General features: G+C 42.5%; 1 protein-coding gene across 8 annotated transcripts in view; it reads right to left on the bottom strand.

Annotated features, from left to right (window-relative positions):
* Positions 1-14601, bottom strand: part of LOC116979003 (ETS-related transcription factor Elf-1-like) — a 250808-nt gene that overhangs the window by 81731 nt on the left and 154476 nt on the right. The window contains exon 1 of one of the 8 annotated variants that reach the window (XM_033030384.1): positions 9165-9499. The exons of the other annotated variants lie outside the window; for them this stretch is intronic. The gene's annotated coding sequence lies outside the window, so the exon portion shown is untranslated. Of the gene's footprint in view, positions 1-9164; positions 9500-14601 lie in introns of those variants that run through there. 8 annotated transcript variants of the gene reach the window in all.

Below are 14601 nucleotides of genomic sequence, written 5' to 3'. Positions count from 1 at the left end.
GCAATCCTGCAACGTTTTGCTGTTTTGCACTTGTCTTGTTTATTGTTGTATTTATTATTACTGTATGTTTACTATTTAATCTGTGAGCTACATGTGAACAAGGAATTTCATTATAGCCTTGTTAATATAGTTAATTTAAATCAATGACGTCAGCAGCTAAGAACTGGTAATATGGCTGATTTTTTTCTTCCTTCACAATGGGAAAGGCACTTCACCTGTCTGTTTTCCCATTTACCTTCTACGGAATAAGATGGGCACTTAAGCCACAATCTCGCTTTTGCACAGCTTTGGGATAAAAAGAGTTCTACTTTTGCTCTCCATGGCATAGGAACAGCTACCCCACTCACTGCAAATCTCCCTTGCTACCCAAGGCAGGAACAGTTGTCAGCATTACACTGTTAGAAAAATGTTTAAATCTTCTGGGACAGAAAATATAGTTTTTTTGTTCTCACCCTATTGCAATAAAGTTGACAAAAAACTTTTTTTTTTCTTTTAAGCTATTTATTTCTTTGATTGCCATGGTCTCAAAATACTAAAATATCACCTTTTTTGTCTGCGGCACATGTTTTCTGAATTCAAAGAAGGAACTCATCCACCAGCAACAAAACATGTCCTGTAACTCAATTGAATCCTGCAATTTTAAACTTGTATTTAAATTTATGAATTTAAATTGCACATGAGCAAGCACATGAAACAGATTGCAAAAAATACAATGTTTTAGTTGTCTTTCTAAAATTTAAGGGAAAACTCTAAATCAATGACTTTAGCCTGAAATCCACAAATCAGAAAATGGTGCTACTATTCAGAATTGCAAAGAGGAGAAAGAGAATTAACGTCTCAGATCAATGACCTTTCATCTCTATCCGAGCCAGATTATAGGAGGCAGATCGATTGATTGAATGGTTTCAGAACAAACACCTTGCTCCCAACAGGAGCAAGACCATGGAGATGATTGTTGACTTCAGAAGAGGAAAGGCCAGGACCAACAAATCTGTCTTGCATTGACAGATCAACAAGTTCCTGGGCGTGCCTATCTCTGAAGATCGGTCCTGGGCCCAGCACATTAAAAAAGCCCATCAATGCCTTTACTTTCTAAGTAGATTGAGGAGACTCAGTATGTTGACAAATACACATTTGAACTACAGGTGTAGGGTAAAGAGCACATTGACTGGTCACATCATGTTCTGGGTCAGGAACTCAAATGCCCACGAATGAAGGAGATGACAAAAAAATGAACGCTGCTCAGTCCGTCACAGGTACTGACCTCCCCACCATGGAAGGGATCGAAAGGAGGCTCTGCCTCAAAAGTCAGCCAGCAACATCAAAGACCCACACCACCCTGGCCATACTCTCATTTCGCTCCTGGCATCGGGAAGACGGTATCGGAGTCTGAGAACTGTAACCTCCAGCTTCTTCCCAACTACCTTGTGAACACTAAATAAAAACACCAACTAAACTATGAACTGTCTTGGCTGCACCAGGGACTTTGGGATTTTGATTTGCCAATTTTGTTGTTGTTAATTTATTGAACATTTTTCTTGTTTATTATGTTATACGAGTAATATGTTTACAGACTTGTAGTTATGCTGCTGAAAGTAAGAATATCATTGTTCTGTTTTCGGTACATATGACAATTAAACACTTGACTTTGGTGAATTTCTACCTTGGGAGAAGATGCAAGACTTGCCGAGTATATTTTCTGTTTTTATTTCAGGTTTCAAGCAACCATGGTATTTTGCTTTCCCTTCCTTGAGCCTCAAGGGCCTGTCCCACTTACGCAACCTTTACAGTTGACTGCCGGCACCCGTCATAGGTCGCCCAAATTTTCAACAAGTTGAAAATTCAGCGACGACCAGAAAGACGCTACAACTCGTTGGAGACCTCTCACGACCATACAGGCGACCCCTGGCGACATGTAGTCGGAGACCTCTCACGAACATAGGAGACCTCTCACCACCATACAGCCTGCATGGTCGTGAGAGGTCTCCTATGGTCGTGAGAGGTCTCCAAAGAGCCATAGCATCTTTCTGGTTGCCGGGTGCCAGCAGTCGCCTGTAAAGGTCGCGTAAAGGGGCTGTCCCACTGCGGCGACCTAATTGGCGAGTTTAGAAGAGTTTAGGAGAGTTAAAAAATTCATGTTGAAGACCTCCTTCGACTATGTAGAAGACTTCCTTCGACCTCCTTCGACTGCGTTGAAGACTAGCATCGACTAGCTTCGGGAAAATTGGACACCGAATAGTGGAGAGTGAAGACGACCTCCTTCGAACTCCTTCGACTATGTTGAAGACTATCTATGACTACATTCGACTACCCTCGATTACCTTCAACTACCCTTGATTACCTACGAATAACATGCCGACCTATTACGACCTACTTCGACTAAACCTACAAGTTAAAAAAGTATCTATTTTTTCCATGGCGACCTTTTTTTACTCGCGGGTATTTCCAACATGTTGAAAAATACGCCGCGACCTAGAGTCGTTACTCCATCTTAATGGTCAAGAGTGTTTTAAGTTCCTTCAACCACAATGGCCTCAGTCCTAAAAAAAATAAAAGTAGAAGCAAGATGCAGGTCTGCAAAACCAGATTTAGCAGGATGTTAAATGTTTAAGATGCAAGCTTCATATCTCGGGCGCTCTGACCACAATGAAGTAATCTCTTGAGGTGGGTTTCATATTTGTCCCAGCACTGAATTCCAATCTATTACTGGAATTGTGAATCCAGAATGGTTTAGCATGTAATAATTTACTTTTAAATCTCATTATCAGCCAAGAACATTTTTAACTGGTCATTTGAAAAATTGAGATGAAGCACTGAGCAAATTGAAAATTAAGTGCAAAAGATTTATTTACCTCTCCTCCTCTATTTGGCAGACCAATTTCCCTCCGGGGATGAATAACGTTTTATCGTATCGTATCTATCTAACAATGTATTCGCAACTCTACAAGTCTCCCAAAGTAATATCAGGTGAAAGTTCAACCCCACAGAGGCACTTAATAATAACAAATGGAATCCTAGACCAAAGGCTTTCTAAAAGAAGCAAGTTTTTCCCTTGAAATGAGAAACTCCACATTACTTTTCTGTTTCTTCTATAATTCTACTCAAATGTACACTCACTGCAGAAAATGCAGAAGCAGATCTTTGACCGAAGTTGTAATCAACACATCAGTCATAGCTGTGACTCAGTGCTTGCCTTTATGTCAAAAGGTTGTGGTTTAAACCCCACCTAGACCACTCAAGCTCAACATCCCAGTTCCATACTTAGGGATTGCTGTATTGTTAAAGGCCCACCATTCAGATGAGACTTTAAACTTTATCCCTCCATTCCCTATCAATCCAAAGGTTTTTTAAATCCTACACACTCCCCATCACCTCCCCCCCACCCCCCGGTGGCACATCCCAGCACTCACCACCCTCTGTATGAAATAGCTTATCCTGCACATCTCCTTTAAACATTGCTCCTCTCACCTTAAAGCTGTGCCCTCTAATATTTGATTTTTTTTTCCATCCTGGGAAAAAGATTATTTCTGTCTACACTATCAATGGCTCTCAAAATGTTATATACTTCCAGCAGGTCTCCTCCAGAGAAAACATCCATCTGTCCAACCGTTCTCCCTGTAGCTAACACCCTCTAGTCCAGGCATCAGTCTGGTAAACCTCCTCCGCACCCTTTCGATAGCTTTCACATCCTTCCTGTAATGAGACGACCAAAACTGTGCACAATACCCCAAATGCGGCCAAAGCAAAGGTCTATAAAGATGAATCATGACTTCATCTGTCCTGTCTTCCTATTTCTACCCTCAATAGCATGAGGCACCGGGAGTAATCCAGAGATTGCTACCCTCAGGAACTTACTTTTAGATCTTCTGCCTCACTCCCTATATTTGTAGGATCTCATCTTTTTTCCTACCTATGTCATTTGTGCCAACATGCACAATGACTTTTGGCTGCTTCCCCTCCCCCATGAGAATGTTCTGCAACCCCGCAGATGTCCTGGACCCTGGCACCAGGGAGGCAAGGGACACCACCCTTGGGTCCTGTTTGCTGCCACAGAATTTCCTGTCTGTGCCTCTAACTAACGAGTCTCTTATCATTATCGCTCTGTCTGACTTCTCCCTTTCCTGCTGTGCCTCAGAAACTATAGGCTAGACCACTGCTGCTGATGCTGCTCTCCCCTGACCAGTCCTACATCACAACAGTGTCCAAAGGAGCATTCAGGTTGTCATGGGGAATGGCCACAGGGGATTCCTGCACTTTCTGTCTACTACCTTTCCTGCTGGTCACCCATCTACCTCCTGCCTGTACCTTAGATGTGACCACCTCACTGTAACCCTTATCTATTACACTCTCACACCCCTGGATAGTCCTGAGGTCATCCAGTTGCAGCTGCACTTCCTTAACATGGGGGGTCACGAAGGAGCTGCAGCTGAACACAATTGCTGCAGGTGTAGTCCTCAAGGGGGCACTGGAAATGCCCTTAAGTTCAAACACCCTGCAGGAGGAACATTCCACTATCCCACTTGCCATCTCTACGACACCAAAGCCAGGGAGGAATTATCCAGAACAGACCGTACTTCTGCAATTACCCTTTTCTCAGATCTCTCGTGGAAGCCTCTTCAGCCAAAGCCTCAGTGCTACACTTTCTCTCAACACAGCACTTAAGCCCCTTGAGCCAAAGGCTCAGCGATGCTTTCCCTCAACACAGACTTCTCCTCAACACAGTCTCTCTCCCAACACGGTCACTCTGCTCCGCTACACCTTCCCTGCCTTTTATTGCCTGCTGTGTCTCTTCCTCAGTCAATCAAATGCCTGCTTTTCAGATTTCTCACTTTTACTTGAAGCAATGCTTCTTTTCAATCAAAACACAGCAATATTCGAAAAGGACATGCACACTGAGAGATTTTCATTCAATGGCTACGACTGTGACCATTAAAGTTATTAAAGCCATGGCAAAAATAACATCACAGACCCACTGTTTCTTCATAGCCCACAAAACATAACGCCTACAGTACAGGAAAAGGCTCTTCAACCCACTATGTCTGTTCCGACTATGATGCCAAATTAAACTAATTTTTAACTAAATTAATCTGCCTGCACATGATCCGTATCCCTCCATTCATCAGTCTGACTAAAAGCCCCTTTAACATTGCCATCATACCTGCTTCCACCACCTCCCATGGTAGTGTATTCCAGGCACCTGCTACTCTCCGTGTAAAGAAACTTGCCTCATAAATCTTGTTTAAACTTTTCCCATCTCACCTTAAACTTATGCCCTCTGGCACTTGACATTTCTATCCTGGAGAAAAATAGAACTCTCTATTCAATTATATTTCATTTCTTAATTGCATTATTGAAGCAATTTGCTCTGACGATAACATTACTGGCCCACGTATCCTTGGTTAACGTGAAATGGTGGTAAGATTAAAATTAACATTAGTTCTTGACCCATGACCTGATGGACTGAGCAGCAGTATGTAGTAATTATACAGCCCTCAGATGTTGACAGTATTAAGGCACTCACGGTCAAATATATAGCCAAGAAAGAATTGCCATTCTAGTTCTTAACCATTGAATTAATCACATCTCGCATGTTTATTGTTCAGTAATTTCAGATGAAAACTGGTTTAAAAATACATCGCTGCTTTCTTATTATTTTAATCACCAGAAAACTGATGAGGCACGATTGGCAACAGAACATAGAAAAAGTGAAAATCATTTCACCCTAGGCCTCAAGACATTTATCATGAAGATAAGCCCAAAGAATGAAGGAACAAGGCCTCTGATTAGTCCTGATCTTTGCCGAGCCTGTTACTCGTAATTGCTATAAGTTCTGCAATTGCCTCATGACTCCCGGTTAAAGAGGGAAAAATAAAAATTGGTGAATACTCCCATCCATTAATCTGCTGTGAATGTAAATGCTGGTTTAAACAACTGGAGAAGCACAGGGAGAAAAAGGAATAGAAGTAATGCTGATGAATTAGAGTGTTATGTGGAGCATATATTGTATACTGGCACGGACCTGTATAACCCACGTGAATCTGTGCTGCAATTTCTACATAAATCTATGTAATTATACTTAACTTCAGTGAAGCCACTGACATTTTGGGGACAGGGGTTGGGAAAAGATGACGTGAGATTAAGGAGGAAATAACCAGTAATGAAATGCAGTAAAAATAGCAATTATGACAATTGCATGTAAAATGGTGCTTGCAAAGTAAAATGTCCCAAGGCATTCAGAAGAGCATTGTCAAGCAAAATTTGATGTTAAGCCATGTAACTTTGGGCTTGGTTAAAGAGGGATGATTTAATTCTAGACCTCACTATCTCCATCGCAGGCAACAGACTACTGACCGACCTCTACTACAAACCCACTGACTCTCAAGGCTATCTGGACTACACTTCTTCCCACCCTGCTTCCTGTAAGGACTCTATCCCCTACTCTAAATTCCTCCATCTACGCCGCATTTTCACCCAGGATGAGGTGTTCCAAACCAGGGCATCGGAGATGTCCTCATTCTTTAAGGAACAGGGGTTCCCCTCTTCGACTCTAGATGAGGCTCTCACCAGGGTCTCCTCTATATCCCGTAGCTCTGCTCTCACTCCCCATCCCCTCATTCATAACAAGGACAGAGTCCCCCTTGTCCTCACCTTCCACCCCACCAGCCGTCACATACAACAGATAATCCTCTGACATTTTTGCCACCTCCAATGGGACTGGCCACATCTTCCCATCTCCTCCCCTTTCGGCTTTCTGAAGAGACCGCTCCCTCCGTAACTCCTTGGTCAATTCGTCCCTTCCTACCCAAACCAACCCATTCCCCTGGTACTTTCCCTTGAAACCGCAGGAAATGCTACACTTGTCGCTTTACCTCCCCCCTCGACTCCATCTACGAACCCAAGCAGTCATTCCAATTGAGGCAGAGGTTCACCTGCACCTCCTCCAACCTCATCTATAGCATCCGCTGCTCTAGGTGTCAACTGCTCTACATCGGTGAGACCAAGCGCAGGCTTGGCGATCGCTTCGCCCAACACCTCCGCTCAGTTCGCATTAACTAACCTGATCTCCCGGTGGCTCAGCAATTCAACTCCCCCTCCCATTCCGAAACCAACCTGTCTGTCCTGGGCCTCCTCCATGGCCAGAGTGAGTCCCACCCTAAATTGGAGGAGCAGCACCTCATATTTTGCTTGGGTAGTTTACACCCCTTCCCAGCTCTCCCGCAGCCTACTGTCTCCGCCTCTTCCTTTCTTCTTCCTGCCCCCCCACATCAGTCTGAAGAAGGGTCTCGACCGAAACGTCACCTATTCCTTCGCTCCATAGATGCTGCCTCACCCGCTGAGTTTCTCCAGCATTTTTGACTACCTTTGATTTTTCCAGCATCTGCAGTTCTTTCTTAAACATTTAATTCTGAAAAGTGAGGCAGTGGAGTGGGAGAGATGAGAGGCGAAAGCAACCTGAAACATGGTTGCCAATGGGGAAAGGGTGTGCAGGAGACCAGGTGTTGAAGGATTCGGTTTTTGTTTTAGAGATACAGCACGGAAACAGGTCCTTTGATCCACCGAGTCCACGCTGACCATCATCACCAGTTCACACTGGTTTTATGTTATCCTACTTTCATGTCCACTCCCTAACACACTCAGGGCAATTTACAGAGGCCACTTAACCTACAAACATGCACATCTTTGCGATATGGAAGGAAGATGGAGCACACCCAGAAGAAACCCATGAGATCACAGGGAGAACAGGTGAACTTCACACAGACAGCACCCGAGGTCAGGATTGAACCTGGGTCTCCGGCTTTGTGAGGCAGCAGCTCTACCAGCTGTGCTACTATGCAGCCCTAAAGAAAAGATTGTGGGGACGGAAGTGGTGAGACAGAGAGTGAGATGTTGACGATTTCACACTTGCAGTTATTTGCTAAAGTTTGAATCAGATAGCATGCCAGCCCCATGCAACTGATCTTCTATGGCAGTGTTCTGCTGCCAACAAGTTCTGCAGCCCTTATTAGTGAACAGCATTAGATTGTAGGCCCCACAGCAATGCTCATGTTTGGTGCACTGTTTGGTGGACAGTGGAGTGTTTAGGACAGATTTTGTGGTTCCACTTCAGGAGCTACTCCATTTACATGCATTCTGCAGCAAACATGAGAGTTGCTGTAGGGTCTACCATAGAAATTGCATGCCAAGGTACCAGAGAAATCCACCGTCAACAGGGATTGCAGCATACTATCTGTCATGTGAGAAGAGTTCAACATGAAAAACATCAATAAGCTTTGGATTCCCCTTTCCCCTGAACCTTAGTCTGAAGAAGGGTCTCGATCCAAAACGTCATTTATTCCTTTTCTCCACAGATGCTGCCTAACCTGCTGAGTTACTCCAGCCTTTTGTGTCTGTCTTCAGTTTAAACCAGCATCTGCAGTTCCTCCTGACATGGATAAGTTTTAACATCCTCAAATTCCTTTCGTCTTTGTCATCAGTTACTTGGAATCACTGGTATTTTACATCTGTATTAACCACATCGAAACACTCACTTTAAGCCCAGTTTGAGAGTGAAAAATCAATAATTCAATTATACTGCAGGTATAATTCAATTATACCTCATGGTCTATGTGAACATTTCACATGCTTACCATTAAGTTTAACCAATATATCAACAGCACTGAACTTGCATTTCCCATCCCCCACTCGCACTCTCACCTCCTCAACCAATTTTGTTTAAAAATAAATCACATCTTTCAACTCTAGCCATGCTAACATGGCCCTTCTCTCTGCTGGTCAGGTGCCTTTGATATGGACACCAAAGATCAACCCTCTTTAGAAGCTTGTATTACCCTCAAACCAGACAAGAGAAAGGATCAATGAAATCTATTTATGAACATCTCGATAGCAAAGGAGAGGGATTAATTTCATTGCACTAATTAATTTTAGCGCAATTTACAATGTAATTTATATAACTTAAACTCTAAACAGTTCTTTAAAACAGTGCTGTTTTTAGCTTTCAATATTCACCCTCGTCATTGATTCTAGAACCATCCTCGACCATTGTTTCTAACGCAAGCAGCAATCTAAGGATGGTCAAAGAGTTTTCACACTTTCAAAGGGAACTCATTTGTATTAATTTTCAATGGGAAAACCTTGGTTTTAGAATTTTTAACAGCTACTCTTACCTGGCCATTAAATTGAAACTACTCCAAGTCAGCTTCATAGCTAGATTACTGACAGCAGAGAAGAGCTCAGTGGGAGTCAAATATTCTCAGAATACTTCAAAGCTTGCAGTCCACTGATCCACACCACTGATGTTAAAAGCCTTGGGATTCATTACATTTTTCTACTGAGTCAAGCTGGGAACAAAATGATTTGGGAAAGGAAAAAAAAAATAATACAAGAAAAAGGGAGTTGAACGGGGAAGCCAAAGAAAGCCGACAAAATGGGGAAATGCCAAATGCAACCGGCTGCAAGCCCAGCAGATCAAGGAACTGCTGGAGAAACTGTGTCTAAAAATGCAACTCAGGTGTGTGCCGGTCAAAAAGAATAAAGAATGAACTCGTCTGTTAACAATGTTACACCTAGACTGGTGAAACGTGGTCAAGGCTGAATTTCAGGTTTGACAGCATGACTAATAGGAAAATGGGGTAGGGTAAAGTGTGCTGCTTTAGATAAATTGCAATAGTGCACAACAATAATCCAAGCGCACACAAACACTTTAGGCACAAACATAACACCAAGTGCCTCTTATGAAGGAAAATCTGTGTATTTCAGGAAGTAAATTGCATGTACATATTGGAAATGCTAAGCAGGCCAGGCAGAATTTAAGTAGGAGAAAGCATCAACTTTTCAGGTCAGGGTCCCATTGTCAAAATTGATTAATAATATCGCCCTCCAGTCAATGAACAGAGTGAATCCACACTGGTTGGGGACATACACTTAAACTCAGAAGCTCAAAAAGGACACTGTTTTCACCTGCTCAAAAACAGGTTTTCACCTGCTTGTGTTTTTTTAAATTACACCCTACCTCCGCCTTCTCCTTCAGACTCCATGCTACCAGATAGCATTCAATGGCTACATTCTTGGACTGCTTGCCCTCTGATTACTGGCTCCACACAATAAGAATGCAACTGGGCTCTGTCCGCACTGAATTCACTGTCACGATTTAGCTGGGATGGCAAGATCACCGGCCCGTGAGATGCAGATCCTTGTGATGACATGATGAGCGTTGCTGTTCTCCTTTGGAACAACTTCATTATTTCTGAGGCAGAACAGAGAGGATAGTCCTGAATCGACTGAACTTTTTACATAGATCTAATATAATAGAATGTTGACTCTGTTCCAACACCCTGGATGGTAGGATGCTTTTATTAACCAACTGCTATTTCACAATTCACTCAGACTTTACAATGCAAGAAAACTAAACTGCACACACATAAAGAAAATAGATGCATTGGTTGAAATCCGTCTGCACATTATAGGGCTGGTTATAAAGTTATGGATACTGCCACAACTGTAACTGTGGAGTCATTCTGTTTAAATAATGCCTTTGAGTGTTCCAGGGGGATGTTTGGAATTTTGCCCACTTTGGCTTTTATTTGCGTATTAAACATATAATTATACAGCTGATAATTATAGCCTGCAGATTTACAGAGAATTTTTCATGGAAAAACTGTATCTGCTCTGGCTACACCTTTCATTATTTTAAACCCCTCTAACATACCCTGGTAACTACCAAGGTGAGCAGCTCCAGCTTCTCCAATCGATCCCACAAGCTATTTGCATAAATTTCTCCGCATCAAGAGAACCTGGAACAGGGCAACACACTAAAAGGCCCCTTCACCCACAATGTCTGTGCTGAACATGATGCCATCTTAAACTAATCCCTTCTGCATGCACGTAATCCATGTTCTTCCATTCCCAGCATATCAATCATTGATTCAATGTGCCCAGCTGCTTCCACCACCAGATCTGGCAATGTTTTCCAGGAATTTACCTGTGAAAATATATGTTAAAAAAAAAATGCCCCACACATCTCCCCCTCTCAACTTAAAGTTATGCCCTCCAGTATTTAACATTTCTACCCTGGGGAAAAAAGATTATTACCGTCTACCCTATTTATGCCGCTCAAAATCGCTCCTCAGCTTCCAACACTCCAGAGAAAACAATCCAAGTTTTCTTACAGATAATAACCTCCTTACAGCAAATACCCTGGGGTCAAGTAAAGAGCGTTCACGTCGCGGCCCTGTTTCCACCAATCTTTCCACCACCACGCACAAGAAGCGACAAGACAGACACCAGCTCTGGCTGAACAACTTCTAATCTTGTGTGTGTGCTCCATAAGAAGAAGAAGCAAATACCCTCCAATCCATACAGTATTCTTATAAACCTCTTCTGCACCCTCTCCAACGCCTCCACATCTTTCCTGTAATGGAGTAACCAGAACCGCTCGCTGTACTCCAATTGCAGCCTGACCAAAGTTTTATAAAGTTGCAACATGACTTCCTGACTCAAAATTGACATTATTGCTATTGAGGGAGTGCAGCGTAGGTTCACCAAGCTAATTCCCGGGATGGCGGGACTGACATATGATGAAAGAATGGGTCAATTGGACGTATTCACTAGAATTTAGAAAGATGAGAGGGGATCTTATAGAAATATATAAAATTCTTAAAGGACTGGACAGGCTATTTGCAGGAAAAATGTTCCCGATGATGGGGGAGTCCAGAACTAGGGGTCACAGTTTAAGAATAAGGGGTAGGTCATTTAGGTCTGAGATGAGGAAAAACTTCTTCACCCAGAGAGTTGTGAATCTGTGGAATGTTCTGCCACAGAAGGCAGAGGCCAATTAATTGGACATTTTCAAGAGAGTGTTAGATTTAGCTCTTAGGGCTAAAGGAATCAAGGGATATGGGGAAATAGCAGGAACGGGGTACTGATTTTTATTGAATGACGGTGCTGGCTCGAAGGGCCGAATGTCCGACTCCAGCACCTATTTTTCTATGTTTCTATGTTTCTAATGTCATAACCGATAAAGGCAAGCATACCATGAGCCTTCTTTACCGCTCTCTCTACTTGTGTTGCTGGAGTGCTAAAGGCTTCATACATTTTCTAAAGTTTAGAACTCAGAAGTAAACACAATATTTCACCGATGGTTGAGCTAGTAATTATAAAGGTTTTAGTAGTTTTATAAAGCTAATAGTAGTGTTAAAGGTCTGAAGAAGGATTCCAACCCGAAGCATCACTCATCCTTTTTCTCCAGATATCCTGCCTGACCCGTTGAGTTACTCCAGCACTTTGCATCTATCTTCGGTATAAACCAGCATCTACAGTTCCTTCCCACACATTTATAAAGGTTCATCATGATTTATATAGCTCAGGAACCCACATGTTTTTTATTCACTTTCACAACCTGACCTGCTAGGTTCTATGAATTAAGCATACATCCCCTGATCTCTTGGTTCATATACTATGTTTACGACTTAGCCCTCCAGTCTATATTGCCTTTGTTCATTCTTGCTAACAATATACAACTCTTTGCACTCCACAACATTAAATTTCATCTGCCTATTCCAACAGCCTGTCCAACCTACTTGAGGTCCATTGATATCCTACTTCCAGGTCACTACATCCTGACGTTTTATGTCAAGTTCTGCTGATTTGATTCTTCACATTAATTTCTGATGTTTCAATTCAAACATCCCAGTTTTGTTTTGACTGATGAAGCTAGACAAGTATGTCAAACATTGAAGAATGCTATACCACACATGGCAGCAGCCAACATGCTAAAGGATCAGAGATGTTTGCAGATCATCAGAGTGTTTTTTTGATTGCGGTCATATCAGACCGTTTACCTGCATTCCATTGTACATGCAAATAATGATCATTTCGAAAATCAGGTGACATTTGTGGGTGAAATCCTGATAAATTGGCCCTGAATAAGGAACCTAAAATGTTCAATTAAACTTTATTGGATTTTACTAGATTGACAAAGGTTATCCAATCATTGCTTTTTGACATTGTGATAAGAGGAGCTTAATCATAATTAAAGGCAAAAAGGAGCCTTTACATTTGTTTACGTTTCAAATCCATCTTATAAAGGGCAAAAAGAATTAGTCATTAATAATAGTCACTATGGTTTACCAACCACAATTTATGATTTTGCAAAAAAAAAACAATTTAAAGTAGAAGACATGTAACAATATTACTGGAAATGAACTTTCTCAACTTTTGGCAGTTAAATAAGGAAATCCATCACAGTCCCTGGGAATTCAATTATGGTTACCTTCCAATTATGGAGGCTCTGACTCATTTGCTCTAATTAAGCAGCTACTTGCTCTTTTCTCTTTTGTTCAAGGACAAGTGTAGTCCTGCACAACTCTGCTTCCTCACACAAAAGAACCAATGCAAGACTGATGATACCAGATGGTCCAGTTTAAAATTAAAAAAAATCTCCAATCAGAATCAACTTCCCCAAAACTGTGCACTGATTTGTATCACATTACAATAATTAGGGGGGTGGGAGATTGCAACCTTCACGTGGTCCACCCTGTTTCAACAAATGCAATCAACCTGGCGTGCACAATAATTAGGAAATACTAAATAGAGTATCGTCATTCTAATCAAGTCACAATAAATATTCAAAATGTTGGTTCAACATCTTAGCTTCATGGAGAAATGAATGCCTTCCTCCAGCCTGGTTTACTATGAATGCCCACACTTCCAAACTCTTTAACAGGACAATAAATAATACAGTTACTCCATAGGAATGCAGTGGACCCCGCGGCTTGTAGCCACCAAGCCCGGCCCCTGGTGTTCCCCGAGGACCGGAGAACCGGAGTGGAGGACGGAGGGGGCCGGCAGACAGAAGAGATGGGGCTGCAAAGAGAGCGAACCGGGGTCTTACATACCGCACCCTCAACGTCGGCTGCGGGAAGTGCCCCCAGGGCACAAAGGCTGAAGGTGACCTGGGGGAGGAGAAATATGACAGTTCACTGGACAGTCTGGACAGGAGTGACGACTGGAGGCCCTGCAGCAGCCTGAAGATCGAGCACAATATGGAATGGACTTTAAACCTGGCGAATCTTGCATGCTCTCTCAGTGGACTATTTCTATGCTCTTTGTACTATAGGGGATTGTGCTTACATATGGCGATGCTTTACTGAACTGTATGCAAAAAAAATGTCACTGTTCATTTGTAAATTGGGCAGAGGGTGTGGGGTTGCCCTGTTGGTGAGGAATGAAATTCAGTCCCTTGCAAGGGGTGACATTGAAACAGGAGATGTGGAGTCAGTATGGATAGAACTAAGGAATTGTAAGGGTAAAAAGACCCTAATGGGACTAATCTACAGACCCCCAAACAGTAGCCTGGACATAGGGCGCAAGTAGAATCAGGAGTCAAAATTGGCATGTTATAAAAGTAATGCTGTGGTTGTTATGGGAGATTACAACATGCAGGTAGACTGGGAAAATCAGGTTGGTACTGGACACCAAGAAAGGGACTTTGTAGAGTGCCTTCGTGATGGATTATTTGAACAGCTTGTATTGGAGCCTACCAGGGAGAAGGCAATTCTGGATTTAGTGTTATGTAATGAACCGGATTTGATAAAGGACCTCGAG

This window comes from Amblyraja radiata, chromosome 12 (assembly GCF_010909765.2).
Source record: "Amblyraja radiata isolate CabotCenter1 chromosome 12, sAmbRad1.1.pri, whole genome shotgun sequence".
Taxonomy (NCBI): domain Eukaryota; kingdom Metazoa; phylum Chordata; class Chondrichthyes; order Rajiformes; family Rajidae; genus Amblyraja; species Amblyraja radiata.
This window is presented reverse-complemented; position numbering and strand designations above follow the sequence as displayed.